This window comes from Schistocerca piceifrons, chromosome X (genome assembly GCF_021461385.2).
Source record: "Schistocerca piceifrons isolate TAMUIC-IGC-003096 chromosome X, iqSchPice1.1, whole genome shotgun sequence".
In the NCBI taxonomy this organism is placed as follows: domain Eukaryota; kingdom Metazoa; phylum Arthropoda; class Insecta; order Orthoptera; family Acrididae; genus Schistocerca; species Schistocerca piceifrons.
The window spans coordinates 359,288,412-359,314,860 of NC_060149.1; the positions used below are offsets into that span (position 1 = coordinate 359,288,412).

Here is a 26,449-nt window from a genome sequence, read left to right on the forward strand (position 1 = left end):
AAAGTCATTAATTAACAACTGAGCTGCCACAACGATCGATCATCCGTAAAGGGTGTACCGATGTCGCGTTCCACTACTGGCCGCCAAGGTCGCCTGGTGTCACTGTACGTAATTTTTCTGTGGAGGTTTAAAAAAGACTCCATCTGTGTGGCTTCCCTTTCAAAAACGTTTAGTGAACAACATAGCAACAGCAATGAATGCAGGAGCTTCAGGTAAGCTAACGGAAGTACGGGAAGAATCTGACTATCGTTCGCATATTTGTCGTGCACGTCGGAGGGCACACTGAAAGTTTATGGAATGTAAATGAAGGTTTTCAAGCTAAATGTAGATGTAACAGGTACTCCAAGGTTGTATGTGCATTGTTATGTAATCAAGCCTGATACAAGTTCTGAAACCTTCTACACCAATGGGCACTGGTAACTTCATTTACAGTATAAGTAGAGAAGTTCGTGTGAAAGTATGTTCTCTAAAATTCATTATATCATATTTATGTTTTATGTAATCATGATAATTTTGAAGCTTCACCCGCCAGGTTAGCCGAGGGCGCTAACGCCCTGCTTCCTGGACTCGGGTAGCCGCACTGGCCCCAGATGGAATCCGCCTAGCGGATTAACGACGAGGGCCGGAATGCCGGCCAGCCTGGATGTGATTTTAGGCGGTTTTCCACATCCCACTAGGTGAATACCAGGCTGATTCCCACGTCCCACCTCAGTTACACGACACACTAATTGTGTTCTAAGGGGGGGGGGGGGTACGGGGTGGCGACAGGAAGGTCATCTGGCCACCCTCTGACGCTAACATCGCCAAATCCATAGTAACAAGGACGACCCTGCGTTGAAGTGGGACAAAGGCCCAAAGCAAATGATGACAATAATTTTGAAGCTTTAATATAAAAATGTATAAATTTAAATTTTTCTGTGTTTTGGTAAATTATATATCAGTTAAACGAAACAATGTCTTTGGCAACGATGTAAATTATTTAAGCCTCGTTGCCTCAAGCATAATCTCTGTACCTCTTGTTATTAGCACTTGGCGGGAAGTAAGTTGTGCGATCGGATCATGTCATGATTGCGATGCCGTACATAAGAGACATGTTTGGTGGAAATTTGCAGCTCATGGGAGCCAGCTGATGTTAATTTTTGATATGAAGAGATGAAAATACGTGAGATACAAATCGAGACAATTTATTTTGTTTTATAGTTAGTGATTCATCGAAACTTCATAATGCAGAAATCAGTACATATTTTTCGCACAAACAAGATCTCTCGCCATAGTCATATTTCTGATAAGAAAACGAGACCAACTATAAGACAATCAGCTAAGTAAAAAGTTAGACTTTGGTAAAGTGAACATTCGCTTCAATGACATTTTCTTCAAAATAATGACGAAAGTCCATTCAGAGGACAAGTTGTTGTATAGACGTAATTGAAGAGTCGTGTTACAGCACGCATTTAATAGAGATATCCTTGTATAATCGGATTTTTTTTTTTTTCAAATTCAAAAACGTTGTATGCCCTCAGGGCATAAGTCACAATCTATCCCAAATTTCTGTCTTCAGTGATGTAGGAAACTTTATCTTGAAAATGGGATGAATCTTTCTGAAACAGTAATTTTCAAAATGGACAAGCTTCCGACATCCTCGATCTTGAATGTGGAAACAATGTCTAGGGTGTTGTCGACTTCTGGTTTCACTGTGATTTCCCTGAAATGGTTTAAAGGTGACCACGGGGACTGTAATTCAGTACATGTACACAGTGATTTGGCCCTAAGAATCAGAATACGAGTTCAGTGTCTTATTACTACGCGAGCTACCTAGTTATCAAAAAGTTCCTTTTCCCTCTTCTAGCCTTGTCACTCGTGACCATAATTTCCGCGGCGCTCTAACCTCGCGAAGACATGTCGTCAGACGGAGATTCAGTCCGTACGAGAGGAATAAAACAGGAAAAGGGAGTTCACACGCCACACCCCCAAGCAGACGTGAGATCGTGCTGCGACAGGACAGATTGATAAAAAGAGCAGTGAGAGCCCTGCGGCTGGCGTACGTGCGCGACCCCACGGAGTGCGGCTGCTCTCGTATTCCGCAACATGAACAAGAGAAAAACGGCCGCCGCGCGGGCTCACTTTCGCGGCTTTGCATTTCCTCTGACTCACTCTGCACCGGAGTACGTCACCAGAACCGCCTTCCGGATACATTCCGTACTAGCAGCCTCCAATCACTTAACTGGCAAGAGAACAATTCTGTCCTAGCCTCCTCAGCCCTTTCCCCTGCACCGAGAAGGAAGAAAATTACGGTGAGCTCTGTCTTTAGGATGACTTTCACATACGCTGCTAGTCATTAAAATTGCCATACCAGGCACGGCAGCAATTACAGAACTTTTTAGGAGGGATAGATGGTTAAATCACATTTTTTTCTCGGCCAGGTTTGGTTGAAAAACTGCGGGATTTGTTGCAGGACATTGAGGAATATTCCAGCTACAGCCCCTATATATTCAAGAGGTTCCTATAGGTGGTGGTGCTATGAATAGCCTTCAAAATGGCGTCTATGACGGAGATGCGTTCCAAGCAGAGAGCTGTCATTACGTTTCTTTTGGTGGAAAACCATAGCAGCGCAGATATTCATAGGCGCTTGCAGAATGTCTACGGAGACCTGTAAGTCAACAAAAACACGGTGAGTCGTTGGGCGAGGTGTCTTATCATCGCAACAAGGTCGCGCAAACCTGTCCGATCTCCCGTGTGCTGACCGGCCGTATACAGCTGCACCTCCTGCAGTGTTGGAACGTGCGGACTTTCTCATTCGAGGTCATCGACGGATCGCAATCAAACACCTCACTGCACAACTGGACGTCTCTGTTGGTAGTGCTGACACACTCGTCCACTAGTTTGGGTACTCAAAGACGTGTGCCTGCCGGGTTCCTCGCTGCCTATCAAAATACCATCAAGAGCGACGAAGGACCATCTGTGCGGAATTGCTTGCACGTTACGAGGCTGATCGTGACAGTTTTTTGTCGAACATCGTCACGGGCGACATAACATGGGTTCATCACTTCGAACAAGAAACAAAACGACAGTCCATGGAGTGTCGCCACACCACCTCTCCTCCGAAGAAAAAGTTCAGGGCCGAACCCTCAGCCAGCAAAGTCACGGGTGATGAGGAGGTTATTGATGGAGCAAGACGTTGACTCCGACGTCGACCAGTAGAGTGGTACAATGCGGGCTCTTCCAGTAAGATGGGGTAAGGCCGTCGAACTGAGTGGAAATTATATAAAAAATATGGTTTTGTAGCCAAAAGAAAGAGGAATAATGCGGTGTACTGGAGTCCTGAATAAAACCAACCTTCTTTCAGAAAAAAATATTACATTACTTGCTGAACGGTCCTCTTACATAATGCTGTCACACGTCGCACCCACAATGGCTCTATCCCGACTGGGAAACGAATCGAACCGAGCTTGGATGGCAGATGCGGTACGTCATTCCATGCTGCTTCAGCTGCATGCAATAGTGAAGTAATCGAAGTGGCTGCTGAGTGATTGCGTGCTAGTCTCTCGGCCACGCATGAACAAATATTTTCTGTGGGCGAAAGGTCTGTAGAACGTGCTGGCCAGGGCAGTACCATCGGTATCTAGATACGTCAGGACAGCACGAGCAACATGCGATCTTGCGATATCTCGTTGAAAGATAGCCTTACAGAGACCTCGAAAATAGAGGACAACCACTGTCGTTAAAACGCTAGAAATGTAGCGTCTGCTTTCCGAATCAACTCTTATAGGAACCAGAGGCTATCGTGGTACATACCCAATGGCACCCCATATCACCTCACCACGTGATGAGCCCGCATTATGACGAAAGTACTCTGGCAATGTTCGGTTTCCTTGGACACTCCAAACACGATGTCCATCGTGATGCTATATCCAGAACCAGGTCTAAGCTGGTCGTAGGTTGTGTTCTAAAAATGAACAGCATAGAGACAGAAGTGATGGCACTTTCTGCAGGACCTGACCATCATTTCCCAGGACAATGCTCAAGCATGTGGAGTGCAAGCTGTTACTGATTTGTTTGATTGATGAGGCTGCTAAGTGCTATACCACCTACTGCACTCCCCTGACTTAAGCCCTTATGAGTTCATCTCGATTTTTAAACTGAAGGAAACACTTCACGGCATTCGCTTCATAACTGCTACAAATTCGTCGGACAGTAGACCGCGCCGATCGAACTGTCAACACAACTGGCACTGCTAAGAGTATCCTACGACTTCCACATCACTGGAAACGGGTTATACACAATGCTCATTATTACATTGAAGGTCAGTAAAACTTTGAAACACGTATCTATTTTGTACGGGTTGTAAATAAATAGTTGCCACTATTAAAGTTCCATCCCTCGTACATAAAAACGGATTGAAATGGGGTGGTTCCTGTTGAAGAACTGAAACCTTCACGTATTTGTGTAACTCTCAGTCACAGTTAAAATCTTTAATTCCTTGTCTTGCCTCCCCTTTGAAAGGGACAGATGAAATGGTCCCTTCCACAAAAGTAGGATAAAAAATTGGAGTACAGCACCTTGAATTCAATCTTCCTGGTAAACATATTCCGTACTGAGAAAAACGTCAGAATGGAATATGTTCGCCATGTCTCAGGTCGCTATGGTATCTCCTGCTTATTCCCTGCCTACGTTTATTAAGAAATATTCCTTGGCTAACCAATTTTTCCGTCGGAAGAGAGAGAGAGAGAGAGAGAGAGAGAGAGAGAGAGAGAGAGAGCTTTTAGCGCAGGATCATAATCCAAGTCTAGACCCTTCACGATGTAGAAGAAAGCCCTTCACGGACAAAATCACGCATGCATGAAGGTTATCAGATATTATTAACACGCTTCCTGGCCGTTTCTGTGCCCTTATGCCTTTTTTTAATCAGAATTACATCTTAAGCGTAGGTGATCTCGGTCGTACACTTTATACGACTCACAGTCGTACATTGAAATTGAAATTTGTGGTAAGGACAATGGGACCAAAATGCTGAGGTCATCGGTCCCTAGGCTTACGCACTACTTAATCTAACTTAAACTACCTTACGCTAAGGCCAACACACACACCCACGCCCGAGGGAGGACTCGAACAGGGGGGAGGGGGGGGGGGCGAACCGTGACAAGACGCCTCAGATCGCACGGCTACCCAGCCTGCACAGTCTTATGTGCAGGAGCTTCGGAAAGTAAATTATACACGTGGTCCCAAGCTAAGACCATTGTGCAACAAAAGAGTGGCGCATTATCAGAGGACGGTACGCGTTCAGGGTTTCATGCACACATAGTTATGCTATGGTACAGGTAGCATGCATCACTCTTTGGTAGTCAGACGGCGCAGCAACTGGAAACGAACTCCAAAACTTAAAAGACACGGGACAGTATGGCGCACAGACGTGGCTGATGCTGATCGGAGAATCCAGATCTTGCGCCATGCGATTTCTATCTTTTCCGTAAGCTGAAAGAACGTCGGGGAAGGGTATTTCTATCGTCGAGGGATTGAAAGATTGGTTGAATGCTCCGACCGATGTTTACGGAGACTTGATGGCTATTATGAAAAATAATGTTATGGATCCACGTTACTTTGAGGTATAATGCAGCATTCAAGAAACGTTATTAGGCCTGCCACAAAAATGTGTACCTTACATTCTGAAGTCCCCTCGTAGCTGTATTCCAAGCGCCTGTGCATAAGAGGAAGTTGCCACTTGTTAATATTAAGTCTGGCCGCGCAGGATGAGCCGAGCGGTCTGAGGCGCTGCAGTCATGGACTGTGCGGCAGGGAATCTACCCTAGAATTCATGTTCTAACGGTTACAATTTGGTAAATGGCAGTACCACTCATCAGCTTCCTTTTGCCATAAATTTGGACCTCGAAAATATAGACACTCAAATGACTCTACGTATGCACTAACCTACCTTTCCTAGTCCCTTTGGTGTGCACCAAAAGTACTAGAATTCTCGTGAAAACTGACTCTGGGATCTTCAGTGTCTCCTTTGTATTCCCATCATCTAGCCGAAGATCTACACTGATAAGCTTCTTGTTAGACACACAAAAAAGAGACAGAGACACGACGAGTAATAATAAATATTATACTTAGAAAAATATAAAAGAAGTTTAAATATTGGTGTACGGTCGACAACAACGTCACTAGAGGCGGAGCTTATACACACTTGTGTAATTATGGAAAAGAGAATTCAGCTGGAGCGATATGAGAAACCCACAAATACATAAACAATTACGAACGAGCGGGCATTTATTTTTCGCTTTTTCCGATTACAAGGATATAATTAAAAAAAATGGTTCAAATGGCTCTGAGCACTATGGGACTTAACTGCTGAGGTCATCAGTCCCCTAGAACTTAGAGCTACTTAAACCTAACTAACCTAAGGACATCAGACATCCATGCCCGAGGCAGGATTCGAACCTGCGACCGTAGTGGTAGCGCAGTTCCACACTGTAGCGCCTAGAACCGCTCGGTCACTCCGGCCGGCAATATAATTCACTCCTTCAACCCATTTGGCTTCATTCAGTACACCAGGTGCAGTGACATTCTGTTAGTTATAATGCTGATACTATAAGACATTCCGGAATACGATCCGTTGTTTTCAGTTCACCACAATCACACTCAATACTGGTGTCCAGAGGAAGCGAAGCCTACTTAGAGAAAACTGCCGTAACTTACTGCCACCAGCTGTTCATGGCACTGAAAATTCACAGTGATATCTCTGGACATCTTTGTATTAACCAATCGAACTGATCCCCTTGTCGTTTTTTCATATGGATGTCGGGAACCTCCTAACGCAATACTTCGGTAGCACTTCGCTTTAGTACGCAATCTTCTGTGAACCGCCGATTCTAATAACACTACGCGAGTGGCTCAGGAACCGGAGTTTCCTCGGTGGCAGAGGTCACACGAGTACCGTCGCTTTTACACTTTAGCTCTCTCGGCCTTCAGATGTGGCCCACACTTAATCGCGTCGTCTATAGAGGAGCGGCAAAGCGTGATAATAAGCGCTTCCACGCGGGATGATCTGATTTACTAGCTGTGCTTTTGGCACGACGAGCTGCTACATGCATTATGCTGCGAGCACCACTCTTAGGTGACCTTTGCGGAATATATGTGCTTTCCAGGCGACCGACACTTCGTATATATCTCTGTCCCCGCGCTGCGGCTAATTTATCACGAGCGCGCGGGAACACCGAGCAGGTGTCGAAAGCTGGACTCGAATTTAAGAGCGGTGTGGGTCACTTAAAGTGAATTGGCAGACACACGATCGGCGGCACTCATTGAAAAATGTCACAGTGACCCGCTTTGCGAACGAACGCCCATTTAAATCAGTTGGCGAACGGTCGACAATGTTGGAATTATAAACGAGTCTCGCCGACACAAGTTAGCAATCGGAGCGGGCCGGGCCTGCGCTCGCGTGGCCTGCATCTCAGCACACACACACCTCGCACTCAAAAAACAGCGCCGCACCAGTGTTTAATTATAAGTCATTTATGCTGCAATCGTTTCTGTTCGGAATGTTGTTTCACTGTAAGATATTTTAGTTAGCTAACTGAGAAGTTTGAGCTGCATCCCTCAGAACCTAAGGAGAGAATCGACGTATTAACCTCCTGACTACCAATTTGATTCCAAAAACATTAACACATGGATATTTTAATTAATGTCTTAATCAGAACTAACAATATCAAAAGAATGTTTCCCGCTGTTTGGTTTTCCAAGGGGGTTGGTGATGGGTGTAGCATGCACAGTATTATTTATGAGTAACTCCAGAGTTTCAGAAGATAATTGCGCAAAAATTATAAGACATACTGAAAACAGACACACATCAAAGGACAGAGCATCTCTCACACTTCAGGTGTTCAATATGGGATTCGTTTGTGAAGTGGAAAGCGTGAATTCGTGGCTGCAAGTCGCTGACCCGTTGTGTCCGGGAAGGCGCGAAGGAAGCCCACCCCTGGTAACTGAGTTGCCTGAACTAATTCAGTGTGACAGTACGGAGGCGAGAGTTAACAATGAAACTCGATGACAGCACAACCTACTGGTGCAATCTGTAATTATAAGATTTTGTCAATCATTAGCAGGTTTCCCGTTGCCAGTGTGACACTGATACACAGCAATAACATGCTGTAGTTGTCTAATAGCCCATCGTGGCACACATACGTCCCGATGGTACTCAGTGGGTTAAGGAGAGAATCTGCACTGAAGGAGTAAACTAATTAAGTCTTTTAATGTTTCTAACATACACTCCTGGAAATGGAAAAAAGAACACATTGACACCGGTGTGTCAGACCCACCATACTTGCTCCGGACACTGCGAGAGGGCTGTACAAGCAATGATCACACGCACGGCACAGCGGACACACCAGGAACCGCGGTGTTGGCCGTCGAATGGCGCTAGCTGCGCAGCATTTGTGCACCGCCGCCGTCAGTGTCAGCCAGTTTGCCGTGGCATACGGAGCTCCATCGCAGTCTTTAACACTGGTAGCATGCCGCGACAGCGTGGACGTGAACCGTATGTGCAGTTGACGGACTTTGAGCGAGGGCGTATAGTGGGCATGCGGGAGGCCGGGTGGACGTACCGCCGAATTGCTCAACACGTGGGGCGTGAGGTCTCCACAGTACATCGATGTTGTCGCCAGTGGTCGGCGGAAGGTGCACGTGCCCGTCGACCTGGGACCGGACCGCAGCGACGCACGGATGCACGCCAAGACCGTAGGATCCTACGCAGTGCCGTAGGGGACCGCACCGCCACTTCCCAGCAAATTAGGGACACTGTTGGTCCTGGGGTATCGGCGAGGACCATTCGCAACCGTCTCCATGAAGCTGGGCTACGGTCCCGCACACCGTTAGGCCGTCTTCCGCTCACGCCCCAACATCGTGCAGCCCGCCTCCAGTGGTGTCGCGACAGGCGTGAATGGAGGGACGAATGGAGACGTGTCGTCTTCAGCGATGAGAGTCGCTTCTGCCTTGGTGCCAATGATGGTCGTATGCGTGTTTGGCGCCGTGCAGGTGAGCGCCACAATCAGGACTGCATACGACCGAGGCACACAGGGCCAACACCCGGCATCGTGGTGTGGGGAGCGATCTCCTACACTGGCCGTACACCACTGGTGATCGTCGAGGGGACACTGAATAGTGCACGGTACATCCAAACCGTCATCGAACCCATCGTTCTACCATTCCTAGACCGGCAAGGGAACTTGCTGTTCCAACAGGACAATGCACGTCCGCATGTATCCCGTGCCACCCAACGTGCTCTAGAAGGTGTAAGTCAACTACCCTGGCCAGCAAGATCTCCGGATCTGTCCCCCATTGAGCATGTTTGGAACTGGATGAAGCGTCGTCTCACGCGGTCTGCACGTCCAGCACGAACGCTGGTCCAACTAGGCGCCAGGTGGAAATGGCATGGCAAGCCGTTCCACAGGACTACATCCAGCATCTCTACGATCGTCTCCATGGGAGAATAGCAGCCTGCATTGCTGCGAAAGGTGGATATACACTGTACTAGTGCCGACATTGCGCATGCTCTGTTGCCTGTGTCTATGTGCCTGTGGTTCTGTCAGTGTGATCATGTGATGTATCTGACCACAGGAATGTGTCAATAAAGTTTCCTCTTCCTGGGACAATGAATTCACGGTGTTCTTATTTCAATTTCCAGGAGTGTATTTGTCATGGGCCAAAGTGTGCAAGAATTGCTACAGTAATATGAGATAAAATAGAACACGACACACATATGACGACAATGTATTCCTTGTGAATTTCTTCCTCTTCTCTGCGAATTTTGTGATATTTAGTAAGATACCTGTGTACAAAAGACAGGAACCTCGCTGTCATTGTAACAGACCTATGTAGGTAAAAAGCTTTAGCGACGCGGCATCGGAAGAAACAATGCAGATAGCTGTATCATCAAAAAATTAATGCGAAATGTGAGAAAACTGCGGATAATTAAAGTTGCTAGCAAATCCCGATAGTGGAGTTATTCACAACCTTTTAATATCAAGAGGTTTTACCTGCAGCTCTTTAAGACTGAAATATCACGTAAATCTATTTACTGGAAGGCAGTTGCTAGACAGAGAATCATCAGATGTATCCTAAAAAAGTGCAATACGTTCATGAGAGACTTTTCTTAGAAAACTCAAATGTTAATTGTTGACTACTGTTCATCAGTATGGGACCATTACAAAGCTTAACTGACGGAAGGTATGAGGAAGATTCAGAGAAGAGCTATACGATACCCCTCAGATCAGTTTCGTTAGCATGACAGCATGAAAGCATGAAAGAAATTATGAACAAACTCTGGTGGGAGACGCTATAAAGAAGTGCATAGTGGAGAGATTTATTCTAAACATTCCGACAGCGGATGTTCCAAGTCTAGCCTAGAAACGTACGTCCTCTCAAATTCAACTTTCGTCACGACCTCGACGGTAAACATGGTGAAAATCGTTCCTATGAATATAGCAGGAAGGGAAGAACATTATATCCGCACCATCAGCCACGCTCCGTATGGTGGCTTTCGGGCTACATGAGAACCTCAACAGTTCTGCTCTTAAAAAGTTATAGCTCAGATTTTGACTGTCGCCGAATGAATTATTATGCATATTAATATTGTTTTACTTTGGACAGTGGCAGTAGTGGGTAGGGCGAGGGGTTCGTGTATTTCATTAATTGCCTAGTGTTTCACTGATTCCACTAGCCAACACTGTCAAAGTTGGTGAATTACCATAGTCGTTAGCTTCTGTCTGCAGACTGATGTCTTGGACATAGATTGTTGGACGTGTTAGCCTACGTTCCATGTTTGTGTTTGATTTGTATATAACAATGGGTTATAATAAGTCTTCTGTAGCTAAATGGAGGCAACAGAATACGGCTTTTTTTTCCGGTTACACGAAGTTGTAGGCTATTCAGTCAGAGGCAAATTGTAAAGATTCAAATGCGATGTTTCTGTAAAATCACATAAAAGAAATCTACAAGAGATCTGAGCGAAGGTATCGGGGAAACATGGTTTATTGAGACTTTCCAACCATCGTGGCAGAAATGTTAAGATGACTGGTGACATCGGTTTTGTGGTAATTAGGCCGTGGTCTAAGACGTATTTTTGTGCCTGAAGTTTCTTTCCTTACTGCAGGAGGTATCCTCAGAGGCAATGAAGATGTAAGCAGTCAACTCTCCAACGCAAATTGCTTTAAAAAGCGAATCAATGTACACTGCATTTTCTCAGCTATCCGAAACTTCCTAACTCTATTCGTAACAGTGCAACGTTCGATTTTTCTTAGACTACGGCGTCATTCCCGAAAAAGTGGTTTCCCCACAGGTGTAAAGACTAGCAATGAAAACATGCGTTGTATGAACAAATATAATGATCGCACTCGGGAACAATAAATCTGGTTGAACCTGCCATGACCAGTGAGGTTTCCGTAATTGTACCGAATTACAACTGTAGAATACTTTGCCCTGTCCAACCAAAATGCTATGGGCTATTCGTCCTCCTATCTTTGCCAAAACTGTTATCGATAATGATGTGGGGACATACCTGAAATCAACTCCCTGAAATCCAAGTCTGAGAGAACAGGACTAACATTCTGCCACAGAAAACTCGAACGTTGTCTCGGATTTGGTTTTGCAGTGCATAAAGACACTTCCATCGGTGACTAGCAGAGCTCGATGACATGAGTAAATGCAATCAGACAACGAGAGGGCTGCGGACGGCTGCCTTTTACCTGCCGGCCAACAAAATGCCGACTAACGCCGAGCACCCATCGTAGTCAACAATAAAATGCTGGAAGCCGCTGGCAAGCATACCTGGCGTCACTACCCGCGGGTTGTGACACAGTGGAAGAGAAAAGTAGCAGTTCGGCCAGAAGTGGACGTAACAGGAAGGCTACCACAGCAGATACACGGCGAGGCAAGCCATTGTTGCCAGCGTGCGCGCGTAACTGCCGGCGAGCTGTCCGCTCGAATTCCAGGAGCCTGCTTGCTGGCCGCGCTCAATGAAACCTGCGGACGTGTCTTCCTTTTCTCGGAAACGTTTAACGCCATTCTCGCACCTCGCCGCACAAAGAAAAGAGCGCAGCCTCACTCACCCGTACCTTCGAAACGGAATAAAAATCAGATGTAACCTAATTGGTTATCGCGCGCAATGCGTTTCGCCAGCGGAACTTAAGGTCAACACGTTGCCGGGTGTCCCACCCTAATGAAATATGCATGAGACCGTCACCCGGGCCCAGACGGCGCCGTAATTGGCTGCTTAAACAGCGCTGACATCGTTACCAGCGGCCGCGCCGGTCGGCGCTCTCGCCCGAGCGACGCCGACCACAACGCCGACGCCTCCGACGCCCAAATTAGTGCCACCCTCCAGCAGCTCGGCTTTCTCAACATTCGGAAAACGCTTCCTAGCAACTTCGCACCAGCATCGACTGATGATGAACAGGTAGTGGGCGGAAGTTTTCTTACCTTATCAGGTAAGAGACAGAGAAGATGTAACGAAGAGCGGCGCGTTTCCTCACGGGATCGTCTAGTCGACGCGAGAGCGTTACAGAGATGCTCAGCCAACTCCAGTGGCAGACGTTACAAGAGAGGCGTTGTGCATCATGGAGAGGCTTACTATTGAAATTTCCATGGATGACTTTCCGAGAAGAGTCGGACAACGTATTACGTCCTCCGACATACCGGGTGATCAAAAAGTCAGTATAAATTTGAAAACTGAATAAATCACGGAATAATGTAGATGCAGAGGTACAAATTGACACAGATGCTTGGAATGACATGGGGTTTTATTAGAACAAAAAAAAATACAAACTTTCAAAAAATGTCCGCCAGATGGCGCTTCATCTGATCAGAATAGCAATAATTAGCATAACAAAGTAAGGCAAAGCAAAGATGATGTTCTTTACAGGAAATGCTCAATATGTCCACCATCATTCCTCAACAATAGCTGTAGTCGAGGAATAATGTTGTGAACAGCACTGTAAAGCATGTCCGGAGTTATGGTGAGGCATTGGCGTCGGGTGTTGTCTTTCAGCATCCCTAGAAATGTCGGTCGATCACGATACACTTGCGACTTCAGGTAACCCCGAAGCCAATAATCGCACGGACTGAGGTTTGGGGACCTGGGAGGCCAGGCATGACGAAAGTGGCGGCTGAGTACACGATCACCACCAAACGACGCGCGCGAGAGATCTTTCACGTGTCTAGCAATATGGGGTGGAGCGCCATCCTGCATAAACATCGTACGTTCCAGCAGATGTTTATCAGCCAGGCTGGGGACGGTGCGATTCTGTAACATATCGTCGTACCTCTCACCCGTCACGGTAGCAGGTTTGCTGTGCAGCGCCATCTGTCGGACATTTTGTGAACGTTTTTTTGTTCTAATAAAACCCCATGTCATTCCAAGCATGTGTATCAATTTTTACCTCTCTATCTACATTATTCTGTGGTTTATTAAGTTTTCAAATTTATACTGACTTTTTGATCACCCGGTACATCTCGCGAAATGACCACGACTAGGAAATTCGAGAAATTATATCTAATACAGGGGCTTACCGATAATCATGTTTCACACTTGCCGGTGCCGAGTGCAACAGGGTAGGGGGGGGGGAGGGGAAGGAGGGGGTATCGGTTACTGGTACCAGAGGTACCAATCACTGTTTCCCACGCGACTGTAGCGAGTGGAACAGGTTAGGGGGTATCAGTTAGTGGTACGAGAAGTATCCTCCATCACACATCGTTATGCGGCTTGCAGAGTACGTTGTAGACGAGGCACTCCAGTGAAGTAATCAGTAATAAGAAGTCGAACGACACCAATACTTGAATATTGGGATACTCTAACTAATCACACGGATTCTTTCAAATTAATTTAATTTACTTCGTATTAAATTGAGGCTAGCGACTTTTTAATTGACCTACTTGTCAGAGAATTTACCAAGTACACGGCCTAACAAAAAAGGTAGGGTACACAGAAGGGGTAGAGGCAACGAAATGAAGCTTCACGGGTTGAGTGTGTAAGTGTGATGTTATTTCAGTGATCACAAAATCGAGTCAAATTTACAAAGATCTTGGCAGTATGAGCCTTCTTATCAGTATGACGTTGCATACTCGGGCCTGGGTACATGCATTCATTCGGGTAAGAAGGGTATCCTTTCCTGAGGCAAGCTGGCACACTACTGTTGTAACTGGTCCTTGATATCCTGGATATCGAGGGCGCAGTTGACGTCTGAGCCTGTCCCACACATATTCTACGCGGACTGATATGATGCTTTTGCTAGTCACAAGAGTACCTCAACACCTCGCAGATAGTTCATAGAGACACGTTCCATATGCGGGGCGAACATTGGCCCGTTGAAAAGTGGCACCACGATACTGACCCACGAAAGGTAACACATGAGGACGCAGGATGTCTGTTACGTACCGCTGCGTCGTTCTAGTAACGACTACCAGTAGCGACTTGCTACGGTTCATAAGAGTGCGTCGTAGGAATATCAGCTTGTTTACAGGAGTGCTACTCGTAACTGTCAATTGACTGAGTCCTTGTACTTCACTCTGAGTCTAGGAAAAATTTAGTACAACCCATACTGCGTTTTGAGCAGGCCCTAGTTGAAGAACTTCCTCATTGTCTGCCTCCGATCTGAGGATGATGTGTCGCCGTATCTTGCACGCATCTGTTATAACGGTGTGAATGGTGTGGAATTGTGCTTGTGATCTAGCTCACGATAGAGAGAAAAATAGTGATATTCTCTTGAATGCAGTATATTACTTCCTGAAAACGCGAACCTAGCTGCTGATGTTCGACGAAGGAATTGCCGTCAACACTATCACATGCTCCTACTTCATAAGATACTGTGGGGAAGACTACAATTTAATATAGGACAATTAAACATTATGGCAATTAAGAACTTAAGCCGTCACCATTATTCTCTTTTCCGACTCAATTATGTTCTTTTTTTTTCAATACTGGTATCCTAACTGGCGACCTTCAGCACAGGTATCGACGCAGTAACAGGAGTTAGACTACGAAATGGATCAGCTCGTGCTAAGGATCTGGATCATGCGATCACTGTGGCTTTTGATATTCGGAGACACAGAAAATTATGCAGCGTACCCACATGTTGCCAGTGTTAGGCGTGCATACTGTTGCATCCCACAGTATTTTAATTATGTTATAAATAGTCCAAATTTGCATTTCAATAGCGAATAAGGGAAGAATATACGAAAACAAAGCAACTTCTCTGCTGGGAAATACCCTCTGTAATGATGTTACTAGAGACATACGCCCATCCTGCCTCAATCTTAAGCCATATGTTCGCGCATGTGAAACGTACGAACTTTATTGTGGGTGTAAATCTTATTATATCTGTTAGTTTGTTGTGGGTAACTTGCATCATGTTGGTAACTAACTAAGTGAACATGGGACAAAGAATCTGAGCTGTTAGCGGGTGAAGGAGAGCGACTGGATTTTGAGTCTCTTAGTGTGTTGTTGTGTTGTGCTACAAAATATATTTTTCTTGAAATTAGAAGATAAGGAAATGATATACTATGATTCGTATCTTGCTAGCAGTGACTCGAAAGTTGCTACGTTCTGCAATACGACGTGGTAGGGGAGGTTTTATAAACTCTGACAGTGGTCATGAATACCGGAATGGTTCCTTCAGAAAGGTCGGCATAATATTAAATTTTATCTACCATCAACGTAAGTGATCAAAATAACTGAAGCATGGAAGCAATGAGGCCTTGCTAGGTCGCTGGTGGGAGTTGGCGCCGCACCAGCACTCACAAGTCACCTGATTCCCGCAGATTTTGGGGGAGGGGGGGATGAGATTTGAAACCACGTTCAATCACATCCCAGATGTGTTCGATCGGGTTCAGATCTGGCGTGTCAGATCTAGGGTCAGCGCGTTAATTGCAGCTCGCCAGTGTGTTCCTCGAACCACTCCACCGCACTCCTGGCCTTGAGACATGGAGCGTTATCTCGTTGAAAAATGTCACTGCCGTCGGGAAACGTGATCGTCATGAAACGGTACGTGGTCCTCAACCAGTGTACGATACTCCTTGGCCGTCATGACTCCTTGCACGAACTCCACTGGACCCATGGGTGCCAATGTTCCCCAGAGCGTAAAGGAGCCGCTGCTAGCTTCTCTCCGTCCCGTATACAGGTGTCAAGGAGCCGTTCCTCTGGAAGACGACGGATTCGCTCCCTCTCATCGGCATGATGAAGAAGGTATGGGGATTCATCAGACCATGAAACGCTCTGCCACTGCGCCACCGTCCAGTGACGACGGTTACGTGTCCACTTCAGTCGTAGTCGCCGATGTCGTGGTGTTAACACTGGCACACGCATGTGTCGATGGCTGCGCAGATCCGTCGTTAGGACTGTAGGAGTGTTCGGTGCACTGTGTGTTCAGAGACACTTGTACTCTGCCCAGATTAAAGTCTGGTGTTAGTTCCGCAACAGTTCGCCGCGTGTCCTTTTACCTGTCTGCCCAGCCTACGATGTCCGCCCAACCCTACGAAGCCTGGACTTGGTTTCGCCGCGTTTTGAAGACGTTCACCACAGACCTCCTCGAACACCCGACAAGCCGTGCAGTTTCCAAAATGCTCGTGCCGAGCCTCCGGGCTATCATTATCTGCCCTCTGTCAAACTCGGGCAGACAGCGCGTTTTCCCCATTCTACACACGGTCAGCACGCTCACTGATAATACATGCACCATGCGTGTGTGTGGCTATCAGTCATTCCTCGCCATATGACGCTGCTATTGTCTGGGCGGGTTTATATCGATAGTAGGTCGTTGGTCATAATGTTCTGGCTGATCGGTGTATTTCCTATTTCAGTTGATAATTATTGTGAAAGCGTCACACCAGCCTAAGTCTGTCTCACGTAGTTAGTCATCAGATTGGGAAGTAAAACTTAGAGCTAAATTTATATCTATACCCCCAGTGAGACGGTATATGGCGGAGGGTTCTTCGTGTACCACTGGCATTTACTTCCCTTCCCGTTGGAGTCTGAAACGGTTCGCAGGAAGACCTACTGTTCGTAAGCCCTCCTATGAGCTCGACTGCCTCTAATTTTACTAGCATGGGCTTTAGGGAGAGAAACACATCGTTGTTTTGAATACCATGAAAAAGAATTTGGACGCAAGTCAATAAACGACTAAGCGAGAATGAAATCGGCAAATCCTGGAATATGTAGCAGAGTTTGCATGTTTATTGGTAAGTTTAGCTGCTTGGAATAACACGTAGTAACGATTATTGATCGCTAGTGTCCTCCTTCGTCCGTAGCTAGCTTCGTACTTAACAGGCAACTGCACACCGTCGAATTTGGGTTTACAGACAATATTAACACTGTGGTGTGAGATTGTTTCCACTGTATCACAGACGACATTGTTGTAGACCTGAGATCTCCAGTCGCGTCCAGTTAGAGAGCAGTGTTCTGCGTACAGTAGGTACACAAGCGCGAGACGCACAAATCAGTAAAAATCTACACCTATAGAAGATGTTAGTTTTAAATGTCGTCTACCAAACGACCAAGCCTTTGAAATGTGTATCCCAAAACAGTCGGGAATTATCTGAAGTAAAGTCTTATAGCATGGTTGACTAGGTGGCACCGAGGGGTAAGTCCAGCCACGTAATTGGAGAAATTATCTATTTCCTGTTGCGGTTGTACGTGAATGGTGTGTTACAAGTGTATAGACGCTGGCTGTAATGATTGTGTATACAATGTTGTGCAGTGTTTGTGCTACATAACAATGAGAGACACGGAACAGTGAAACTGATAACAGCACGTATTCTTGTGCCAATAGAGAATAGAGCTGTCGAGATTAGCATTCCCACCCTAAATATGGATCACTATGAATAATGTCGCGTACCCTTACTTCACGAAACTTAGCGGAGAGGTCTGGCATTAAATCCAGTACACTGGTGCTAAGTGTGATGTTTAGGAACTGCGCGCTACCACTTCTGCCATTGGCGCCCTGGTACCTGTTATGCAAGTTTCTTCCACCACCAGGTTTCGAACGGGCCACCTCCGAGTCGAGTGCAACTGCACAAGCGTGAGTTAGCGACTTCGACAACGGAGGCAGATCTGTATCTAAAGTAAGACAAACTGCCTCGTAAATTTGGCTTCGGCAAGGAAGAGCCACAAAGTTTTATTGCGGAAATATCGAAATGAAAGTGCGTCTTCATATTTTCCCAGCGCGTTGAAAGTCCATTAAATTTCAAGCGGGCAGCGTATAAACTCTTTTCTTTTATTGATATTTCGGCCGTGTACCAGCTGGCCATCTACCGAGTGAGGCAGTCGTTCACTCTAAATAGACAGGAAAGTACACAGCCGAAATATCAGTAAAATAAATAGTTTCTACGCCTCAGTGCCAGAAATCTAATGGATCTATCATCGAAACGAAATATTCTGCCTGACTCAGATATTTTACAAGGAAAAATATACAAAATGGATCGCCAACACGGTTTTTCAAGAGAAATTACGGGGAAGCTAAAATGCGTATCTGAAATTCATTGGAACATTCGAAAAAATAACAATTCGCTATCTGATTCATGGTAAGTTACATGATTATACAAAATATGTATTCTGAACATATGGAATTGCGTATAGCATGAAAAAAGGTGACCAAAAAGCGAGCATCGCTAAAAATCCGTGCGATTCATTAGTGAGCGAATTATTCAAATTAAAAGGCAGTTCGGGCTGGGCGTCTAAAGGAAATCTGTCGTTAAGTGTTCGTTAAGTGTCTGCGCGGAAAAACTCTTGGGCGCTATATTTGGCGACTTAACGGACGGCCACCCAGGTGCATGAAGGGAAACACGTCTGAGGTATCAATAAAGTCTGATAGCGGCGACGATTTAAATAATTCTCATCTATCAACATCGCAATTACTGTTACTTAGCTAAAGATCGGCAAGTCTGGTGCGACAGCGATGGGAGTATTTATCTCCTTCGTCAGCTCAGCCGCCTCCAGCTACAGTTTGGGGAGTGTGGAGGGGGCTGTTTAGAGGCCAGAAGCTTGGTGTCATGTATATATTACATTACATCTCTCAGAGCTGACCTGGTTCCAGCAGACTCGCCTACCACCGTCCCGCCTACAGCCAGCTCCTGTGAATTACAATGAAGGACTATGTAAATGCCTCTGGCGATCTTCCAGATCGAAATCAAAGCTCAAAGGCTAATCGACTGTCTCGTGGATTGAGAATAACTGCTCAGACGTGGGGCGATACCCCTGAGTCGACCCCTCTATGGTCCAGATGCGCACGACGTTTGGTTCCTGATGATTATTATTTCGTTTGCACATTTCCTTTATTTTCTTCCCAATATGTGCCGAGATGTCCCAGAGAGGAAACATTTTGACTTCTGCCCAGTTTCTGTTTTCAACAGATCGCTCAAAATTGCTGTTGTTGTGGGCTTCAGTTGGAAAATTAATTTCCTTCAGCTCTCCACTCTGTTCTATCCTTTACAAGCCTCTTCATCTCTGCATAACATGCTAATCTATCCTGTGCGTGTCTCATCATCTTTACATAAATACGGAAAACTACATCTATTAGAACCTGCTTACTATAGTCAAGCATTGGTCTTCCTCTACGAACTCTGTTCCCCACATTTAGCTCCACAGCCAAACTGGCGATAGAATCTGACAACAGAGGGGCGTCAAGTAGTTGCCTGCCTGCAGGTGTCTAGGAATACTTCGCAGATTCTCTCTGTAAAGTCATATTTTTGAACTCCTTAATAAATTTCTAAATAAATGTGGGTGGCTACCACCGAGGGTATTACCCAACTGGTGGGGGGGGTTTTAGGGGAAACCTTTGCCGTTGTATTCACGCCTGTGTCAATGTCGCACCCCTCCGTGATCATGCCACAGTAGGGAGTGGAACAGGACTGTTGAAATAGCATAAGCACCCTTTGCTGCTTCAGATCACGTTCAAATTTCGTCGAATAGTTGAGAATGGTTCCTTGTGGTTCCAACCTGCGCACGAGAGCAAAATCTGCGGTTGCGCTGCACTCCACAGTGGTACCATCACTTTCAATGGGGGATGCAGTCCCATAGTGTCCTCAGAGACGGGTTGAAACGTCCGGGGGTGTCAGAAGTGTCAAATGTTGTCCAGAACGTCGCTCTACTGCGCATCGTACTGAGAACTGCCGTTTTCTACCGTGAAATGTATGGGAATCAACGCCCCAAGGAAAGTGGTGGTTTTATTGACGCCACCCTCTGAGGCCTTTACGTGTCGATACTGAGCGACGGTATGTCTGAAATCTGTTCCGCGGCACCCATAAGAAAACAGCGCGATTTCAATGCTGGGTGACGCTTTTCATACCTCCATCGTAGTGGTGTCAAAGGAAGAGGTGAAATGTGGATAAAGGGAAGTGTGACGACCTTCCAATAGTGCGACACGTCCATGGTGGCGTTGGGTAGAAATGCGGTGCAGTTTGGTGACAATGTGACACCACAAACCCACCTTAAACTTCAGTTGCACTTATGAGCTGTGGTCTTTTTTTCCGAGTGGGTCGATACCTTGCTCTTTCAAGCGTCGTCGAGCCCTATTGTACCGTCGCAAGATGACCCTCTTTTGCACCCTTGGAGAGGACTGTTGTAGGCACCTTTGAGCCAAATTTCATACTTCTGCGTCGCAAAGGAAGACAGTTGCGAAGTTTCGAAAAAGTGATCCTTTAATTGTATTGTGCAGTGAAGATTTGCGAAAAACGTTTTAAATGTGTTAATCGGAGGTGAGGGTATCATCTGGAGTGCCCCAGGGAAGTGTGGTAGGTCCGCTGTTGTTTTCTATCTACAATGCAATGTAGATAGCAATGTGCGGCTGTTTGCTGATGATGCTGTGGTGTACGGGAAGGTGTCGTCGTTGAGTGACTGTAGGAGGATACAAGATGACTTGGACAGGATTTGTGATTGGTGTAAAGAATGGCAGCTAACTCTAAATATAGATAAATGTAAATTAATGCAGATGAATAGGAAAAAGAATCCTGTAATGTTTGAATACTCCATTAGTAGTGTAGCGCTTGACACAGTCACGTCGATTAAATATTTGGGCGTAACATTGCAGAGTGATATGAGGTGGGACAAGCATGTAATGGCAGTTGTGGGGAAGGCGGATAGTCGTCTTCGGTTCATTGGTAGAATTTTGGGAAGATGTGGTTCATCTGTAAAGGAGACCGCTTATAAAACACTAATACGACCTATTCTTGAGTACTGTTCGAGCGTTTGGGATCCCTATCAGGTCGGATTGAGGGAGGACATAGAAGCAATTCAGAGGCGGGCTGCTAGTTTTGTTCCTGGTAGGTTTGATCATCACGCGAGTGTTACGGAAATGCTTCAGGAACTCGGGTGCGAGTCTCTAGACGAAAGGAGGCGTTCTTTTCGTGAATCGCTACTGAGGAAATTCAGAGAACCAGCATTCGAGGCTGACTGCAGTACCATTTTACTGCCGCCAACTTACATTTCGCGGAAAGACCACAAAGATAAGATAAGAGAGATTAGGGCTCGTACAGAGACATATAGGCAGTCATTTTTCCCTCGTTCTGTTTGGAAGTGGAACAGGGAGAGAAGATGCTAGTTGTGGTACGAGGTACCCTCCGCCACGCACCGTATGGTGGATTGCGGAGTATGTAGATGTAGATGCAGACGTTTGGCTCGTTGCTCCACAGAACACTGTTAACAAAGTTACGAGCTATCGGAATAGGTTCCCAGATATGTGAGTGGCTCGAAGGCTTCTTTAAGTAACAGAACCCAGTATGTTGCCCTAGACAAGGGTTTCGTCAGGATTGCCCCAGGCAGTGTCATAGGACCGCTATTATTCCATACATACATAAAGGATCTGACGGACGGGACGAGCAGCAGTCCGGCTGTTTGATGATGAGGCTGTCGTGTACGGAAAGGGGTACTTGTTGAGTGAGTGTAGAGCGACGCAGAGTACTTAGACTAAATTTGTAATTGGCGTGGTGAATGGCAGCTAACTCTAAATGTAGAAAAATGTGAGCTAATGCAGATGAGTAGGAAAAAAATCTCGTAATGTTCGAATACAATATTAATAGCGTGCCTCTTGACATAATCAGTTTATTTAAGCGTAACGTTGCAAAGATGTATGAAATTGAACGAACATGCGAAGATTGTGGTGGGGAAGGCGAATGGGCGACTTCGGTTTCTTGTGAGTGTTTTAGGAAAGTGTGGTAAAGGATGGCATGTAGAACACTAGTGCGACACATTCTTCAGTACTGTTTGAGGTTTGGGTTCTTTATCAGGTCGGATTTAATGAAGACATCGAATGAATTCAAAGGCGGGCTGCTACATTTGTTAGTGGTAGATTCGAACAACACACAAGTATTACTGATATGCTTCGGGAAATCAAATGGGAATTCCTGGGAGGATGGCATCGCTTTTTTCGATTAACACTATTGCGAAAATTTAGAAAACCGACATTTGAAGCTGACTGTAGCATGATTCTACTGTCGTCAACGTAAATTTCTCGTAAACACCACGAAGTAAGATAACAAAAATTAGGGCTCGTTCGGAGGCATACAGGTGGTCATTTTTCCCTCGATATATTTGTGAATGGAACAGAAGAGGAAATGACTGGTGCTGGTACAATGTACCCTCCGCCACGCACCGTACGGGAGCTTGCAGAGTATGAATGTACACGTAGATCGTTGCCTCGAATGAACTATCACCAATGTTATCATACGAAAAGTCTTACGTAAGTCTCACTCTCACTCTCCCATCTCTATTCGGGCACCCAACGAAGATGTATATAAGTTGAAGATGGGATGTGCACATTAAAATGTCTATAAAAATAATTAGTTTTCAAGCTCAGATTTGAACTTACACCCTTCAAGTCACGGCCAGACACGCAGGGTGGAATTTTTTAATAGGAAACGCAGGTTTAAAAAGGAGGACGGAACTTATATATCAGGGTGCAGCCTCTGTTTACATGTACAAGTATGTAGGCCAAGCGGAAAGTTTGGATCTGAGGGGAGCGGTTACCGAGTAAACTGCGTAGCTTTAATGAGGCACGAATCGTCCTTCGCATTTCGAAGGCGGGAAATCTGTCTCTTGCGGCCACAGTGACACTGGGCACTTGTAAACTGCTTTTAATGGAGCATTAATCGCTTTAAAAGCCGAGTCCAGTTTGCGTGCCAGGCGGCGCGGATGATGTACGCACTTCCGACGCTATCAGCCGGGGTACAACTCCATAATTCAGGCGCGGCGGGGGCGGCAGTGAGTTACTGGGCCCTACTATGTCAGGCGAATTAATTGCCCAGTCTAGCTGACTGGCTCCGCAAATTGAACCAATCCCGCTTAGTGTGTAAAGGATGCGTATATCAGTCAGCGAACCGCGACATAAATTCCCCGCCGGCTGTTGCTTTTGGCAGCAGATTCAAAGTGCGTCCACATCCACAGTCTTAATGGTCACACTTCCTCGTGTGTTGTGAAGATGACCTACATCCGAGGATTGCCAGAAGAGGAATAGGGAAGACTCGGCCGTTTGTCAACTAACTCTGAACGACTTCCTGCCACTTCTCACAGTCCCGTGTCACGATTGCGTAATATGGACCAGAATTCTGAAATTTTATTAATTATGTGGTACAGGTGTTGCTCAGAAATACCTCATAACACATTCAACCAAGAAAGAGCACCCTCACGCGAGCTATGTTTCAGAGAGTCGCTTACGACGTCACGTTCTGCAATGTATTGTGCCAGAAAGCAGATTTGTTGTTGTTGAGTTCTCATGTAATTGAATTATGAATCGCTAGTGGAATCAGTCTACTGATATAAACACTTGGTTGAAACAATTTTCGGGGATAAGAAATAGAATGATAACAAAGAATCAGTCGTAAATAAAACAGGTAGCAGGCTTCGATTGATTGTTACGATAGAGGAGAAATGCAACCTATTTTCCAAGGAGATTGCTTGCAAAACTATCGTGATATCCATTCTAGAATATTGATTAAGTGTGTGGGATCCATATCAGATAGTACTGACGGGAGATACTGAACGTATACTATAGGACAGCATGAATGATCACAGATGTGTGTGTTTGTGTGACCCCCTGAGGGGGAGGGGGAGGGGGGGAACGTTACACATCTGCTGACATTCCTGAACTGGCAGACGGTTGAAAGTTGATGCAACTGCGCACACATTTAAGCGATCATTCTTCACGTGCTCCAAACGCGAATAAAAAGGGAAAAACCCTATATATGCGGTACAATGAGAAGTACCCCTGGCATGCAGTTCAGTTGTTTTCAAAGTATCAGTGAAAATGTAAATTCAATTTCGTGCAGAAAAGAGTAATCAGTTCCTTCCCGGTATCAATAACTGCGTATTTAAGTCTCTCCTCCCCCCGCACAGGCCATTAGGGCCCAAAGGTACCGACTGGCCGCCGTGCCATCCTCAGCCCACAGGCGTCACTGGATGCGGATATGGAGGGGCATGTGGTCAGCACACTGCTCTCCCGGCCGTATGTCAGTTTCCCTGACCGGAGCCGCTACTTCTCAATCAAGTGGATCCTCAGTTTGCCTCACAACGGCTGAGCGCACCCCGCTTGCCAACAGCGCACGGCAGACCGGATGGTCATCCATCCAAGTGCTAGGCCAGCCCGACAGCGCTTAACTTCGGTGATCTGACGGGAACCGGTGTTACCACTGCGGCAAGGCCGTTGGCACATATTTAAGTAGTCACTGATATTCTCACTGCTTTACTTCTGCATGCAATTTTTTTCTGAATGCGGATGTTCCTGTCACGTTTAGTACTTACGCAGAAAACAAAGGTAATACTATAATAAACTAGGAATTTATTTAAAAATGTTATGCACTATATCAAGTCCATGTACTCAAAAATTACATTTTGTTGCTATGAACAATATGAAACGTCATGTTGGACTTCAGCGTGCAGTAACCACTCACGGAAGGATGCCGGCCGGGGTGGCCGAGCAGTTCTAGGGGCTACAGTCTGGAACCGCGCGACCGCTACCCGGTCGCAGGTTCGAATTCTGCCTCGGGCATGGATGTGTGTGATGTCCTTAGGTTAGTTAGGTTTAAGTAGTTCTAAGTTCTAGGGGACTGATGACCTCAGAAGTTAAGTCCCATAGTGCTCAGAGCCAATTAAACCATTTGAATAGAAGGATGGTGGCAGCACTAGCATTGAAGGGTATATAAAGTGTGTCGGGTGGACGCTGAAAACCGAGCAGTCATTGTCGTTGTGCAGAAACTGAGTGATTCATCTGACGTCCAGAAGGACGTGATCATTGGCTTTCGGGCCAAGGGTGGAAGCATTTCCGGAACGGATAACTTTGTGCCGCCGTGGTTAAACTATACCGTGTGTGGCAAATACGGCGCCGAGGCGACTCTGGTGCACCATGGTCCGTACACGGCAGGGGAGAACGACGGCTGCCGAGATGCGTACGGGCTAATAGACGTCAGCTGTTAAGCAAGTGACTACCCATAGACAGACGGTCTACCAGCAGTATCTCCTCAACGGGCGTTCAGTGGACGTTGCTACTTATGGGCATCTGCAACAGGCGACTGGTATATGCACCCATGTTCACTGCTGTTCATCGGTGACGAAGGCTGCAATTTCCACGCCAATGCCGCAAATGGACGTCCACTGATTGGCGGTATGTGATCTTTTTAGATGACTCACTGTTATGCTCCGTCGGATAGGTGGCAGTTGTCGTGTACGGCGTGACACGTCTGAAAGCAAAGGGTCCAGTACGGAGGAGGGAGCGTTATGGTCTGTGGAATATTTATGGGGAGTCTCCTGGGCGATTTCGTCATTCTGGAAGGCAAAATGGATCAACACATGTATGAACCTACCTTTGGGACCATGTCCACCCCTACATGCAGTTTGTTTTTCCTCTGCACGGTGGCATCTTCCAGCAGGAAGATACAATGTGTTACACAGCTCGCAGTGCTCGTATGTGGTTGAACGAACACCAGGATGAGTTTACCATACCACCCTGGCCAACAAATTCCCCGGATTAAAATCAAATCGAGAATCTGTAGGACCACCTCGATCGGGCTGTTCGCGCCACGGATATTCTATCGAGAAACCTATCGCAGATGGCCACGGCTCTGGAATGGGCACGACTCCACACCTCTGTCAGTAATTTCCAGAATATCAATGACTCCCTTCCTGCACGTCCGCGCTGCAGAAGGTGGTTATTCAAGCTTTGGGCAGGTGGTCATACTGATGTGACTGGATCGTATATAATTTCACGGGAGAATAATCTGTGGTGGACAGGAATTACTGTCTACGCAGAAACACCACATAGCAGCTCAGTTCTACTCTGACACAAATGCTCGTTTCAGTGCAACATACATACGGAATGGAAGATTTAATTTCGTCACCAACAGGTATCCTAAATTATGAGCTTTATAGGGGAAGGTGAGGCAAGACGGGGAGGTGGGATAAGACGTGGAAGGGCTATAAGCTACAGTC

At 46.2% G+C, this 26,449-nt stretch overlaps 1 protein-coding gene and 1 pseudogene across 1 annotated transcript in view; both read right to left on the minus strand.

The window, feature by feature from the left end:
• LOC124722353 overlaps nucleotides 1-26,449 on the minus strand; it is a gene marked incomplete at its 3' end in the record, with an annotated part of 821,905 nt that overhangs the window by 226,110 nt on the left and 569,346 nt on the right. The gene's annotated exons all lie outside the window — the stretch shown is intronic.
• On the minus strand, nucleotides 24,556-24,673 carry LOC124723723 (annotated as a pseudogene).